The 3,637-nt window shown below is 43.0% G+C and overlaps 1 long non-coding RNA gene across 1 annotated transcript; it reads right to left on the reverse strand.

Annotated features, from left to right (window-relative positions):
- Positions 1-2,416: 2,416 nt before the first annotated feature.
- LOC146201105 (uncharacterized) lies at positions 2,417-3,097 on the reverse strand. The gene is made up of 2 exons (XR_014704862.1): positions 2,898-3,097; positions 2,417-2,802 (listed from the first exon to the last, which is right to left on the reverse strand). It is a non-coding gene; the product is annotated as an uncharacterized LOC146201105 (long non-coding RNA).
- Positions 3,098-3,637: the final 540 nt, after the last annotated feature.

Below are 3,637 nucleotides of genomic sequence, written 5' to 3' on the forward strand. Positions count from 1 at the left end.
CAAGGTTGACGGACATGGGGTTTCTCGTGCAAACCAATGGCGAGATGCTTGTGACGATTTCACCCCAGCGTTTCTTCAGGATTTCTCGAGCTGAGAGGCAGCCGCGGCAACCTTCTCATATTTTTTTTACAAGGCCCCTTTCAGGGCCACGAAAACAATGCCTCGGTGGAGCTCGCATGTCACTTGCCGTCCGTGACCCCTCTTTACAGTTGTATGCTTTTTTTTTCATGCAACCAGTTTATACAATTATCGGTTATAACAGTGGAATTTTCGTGACACTTGAATATTGTTATAAGTAGACCCAACTGTATTATCTAACATATTAAAGAGATATTTAATGCTTCACTTGTAAATTTATTGCATTTATTGGTAGTTATGGCAGTGCATTCTTTCTTACATGATAAGGGTCAGAGTAATGAGAAAATTTAAAATCTGCATCACCTGAATTAAAACAATTGGCATACTTAATGTTCATCCATCCGCAGCTGGAGTATGCATCATCTGTCTGCAATCCTTCACTAGTGTATCTCACCTCGTGCCTAGAAGCGATCCATAACCGAGCCACGCATTTTATCCCGTCTCACAGTACTCGCAGATTACTTACGTTACTTAACTGACACGCCCTCAGTATTCCAACACCTGCATCCTGCCTCACAGCTTCATGTGTACGCACTTTCCACTCATTCTTTATTGCTTTAAGGCTGAACTACATGTACACGAAAACTCATGCGAATTGCGACTGCAGCACGCGTCGCGCGCAGGCTTCGCGCGAACAGAACTGCTTGTGTCGCTTGGTTCGTCGCTCAGATCTGCCGAAATAGAAAATTTCGCTCGTTCGTCCGGAAGTGCATGCGCGACCAGCCAGTAGCATGAACGTGAAGTGTACGTCACTGCCGCTCATTTTGCACGCTTTCTTTTATTTTTTGCAGTGTTGCGTTGTGATTGTGCACTGCCGCGTAAATTTCTCGCTTTGTTCGAATAATCATGAATGGCCAAGGGTTCAACGAACGTCTAATCGCAACCAAAAAGACAAAAGTTCGCGTGACCACTTGTATAGCGCAAGTTAACACATGTTAAGCGCTTCATACTCAATTCGATGTGTTGTGAATGTATTTTGTTTTGTATGATGTCGTAAAACACTTCAATTCTTGCAATTGGTAGGACTGCTGTTGCATTTTGCAAATAGTTTTGTGGTGTACTATGCCAGCAATGTAGAGTGTCGTCGCAATTTCGCGTTGCCATCCGTTCGCGCTCTGCGTTCATGTATCTTCACCAGTAGGCGACAGAGCGAACGGGATCGCTTTCGCTGCGCCGTCTCGTCACGCCACTCTCATTTTCGCTCACGTGTAGCTCAGTCTTTACTCAAGCCACCCTTAAAAAATGTGATCCTGTTTAAGCCACAGTCACACCCACCTCTACTTTAAGCGTCTCATTTTTTTATATGCCGTAACCCTTTGAAATAGCCTGCTTGATAATATGGTCAATGACTGGCTAGTCACTGGTCATAACCCTGATAGACCCATCTGTGAAAACTGTACTGCGTTGTTGAAGTGTCAGCTGTGCCTTATAACGCATTTCGAAGGCTTGCTTTTACATTGTCTTTTATCACTGCATTCAGGTTGTATGTTACTGTGTTACTTTTTTCCTTCATGTATTTGCTTTCTATTCTCCCGCCCCCCAACTTGAAAGCATCCCCCCCTTCCTTCCCTCATTTATTGTCTCTAGGCCTGTAAGGGACAGTAGTATACGTTGTTGGGCCAGTTGGTTCATAAGGATGCAGTGATGGTGCAGAAGAAGGCCCTGACAAATGAAGAGATAGGATGATGGAACGATAGGTTGCATAAAAAAAGAAAGGCGGACGACCTTGCTCTCACTTTGTGAGGGCGTTTTTTGTGCAACCTATCACTCCATCTTTAAGGGACTAATAAATGAAATGAAGTGGAAAGATGCATTGCATTCATTTCAGACGTGTTCAGCATTGGCTGTGATTGTCTTGGATGTATGAGCATTTTTATTTCAGGAATTATAGTAGAGTGTTGTTTAATTGTAACCATTTTAGCTGTTGAAAAAATGTGGATAATATTCTAAATTAGAAAAGTGTGGAACATGGATTGAAAATTTGACGAGCACTAGAAAGAGAGGTCATGCATAACATTTAGGTTACGTGGCAGTACAGATTTGGACGCAGTAAAGCAGTGGTGATACAATCTGCTGTGTGCTCAGATGGGGCACTTATGCTGCAAGGCATTCCAGTTTACCGTTTCTTCTTACTAGTTTTCTTAACACTTTCTTGTCCGCGGGAAAAGTAGTGTATTTTGGGTGGTGTCATCAAACATTTTTTTTTACCAACAACTTGAGTGGTATAGAAGTGTTTGGTATCAAATTGTAGAGAAGGAAATTCTCTTTACAATGAAAGTTGGCAAAATGAGTGCCTTTATTCAGGAATTGCATAAAATGAAAACAATCACAAAAAAGTATAGTGTAAATAAAAAACGTACAAAAACATCAAACTTTCTTCACAAAAAAAAAATATTACAAAAAAATCTGAAATATACATCTTGTAGTTCAGGGACCGGTCTAACATGTAGTAAATTTTAACTGTCTATATACAATAGTAATGAAGTTAAGAAAGAAAATGTTACACCTAGTGACGATCGTGCCACCGCGCGAACGGCTTTTGAGTAGCGCCGAGCGGAACTCCGGCGTGCAATGCCGAGGTGGACCTCTGGTTTTCTCTTTGCCGAAAACGCGACTCTCTGCACTGTCAGCGGCATGTAGTCCCGCCCGAATCACGTTGAGACCCTGCAGATAACAGTTATGACTTTAAGAACACTCTCATTTCTACCCATCAGCGCGCAGCAAAAGTGGAACTTTTTGAAAGAGAAAACAAAGCTTACCGGGGCATGGTTATTGAAGTTCCTAGTCGGTTTGACGCAGTTTCGCTGTCGGTGCTGAAATCTGAAGAGCTGAAGTCATCTTCAGAATCATCACTGTTGCTGGTAGCATCCACAGATGAGCACTCAGAGGCGTCAGTATCCGTGGAAATGGGCTGCTTCCGAGCAGCAGCAGCGCGCGACGTCGACGCCTTTTTGCAAGCAAGGAGGACCGGTTATGTCACTCGGAAACTATAAGAACAGCCGCGACGCGGTGAAAAAAATAAAACCGAAAGCGAAATTGAAATAAGAGTTTCTCTATTTCCCACTGGATACCGCCACTTGTCAAGGAGCGCTTCGAAAGCGGGAATATTGGAATCGTGAAACTATCAATAACGGGCTATGGATGGGAATAGGCGCGGACAGGAAAGCGTTAAGCAACTCTATAGTTTAAGGTGATTTCTTAGATGAGGGGCTGTTTACTGTTCGTTTGAGGCTGTGCAAATTATTGGGCAAACTTATCTTTTGTGGCAAAAAAGTATTGCTTGAAAGTAAAGTAGTATAGTCTTGCAGCCTCCAGAACTGCACCAGTTTCATACTTGCAGGAGGTGGGTTTGTGTTAAAGCTTGTTCCTTCCTTAGTGCAATGTTAGTGCTCATTAAAGAGGCGCAGGAGGTTGAAATTGTGGGAATCCCTCACAACCGACATCACTTTGAGGTGTTGAACCCCATATATGACATATCATATGGGTAGGTACTCCTGAG

This window comes from Amblyomma maculatum, chromosome 2, assembly GCF_055883805.1.
Source record: "Amblyomma maculatum isolate TAMU_Amacu chromosome 2, ASM5588380v1, whole genome shotgun sequence".
Lineage (NCBI taxonomy): Eukaryota > Metazoa > Arthropoda > Arachnida > Ixodida > Ixodidae > Amblyomma > Amblyomma maculatum.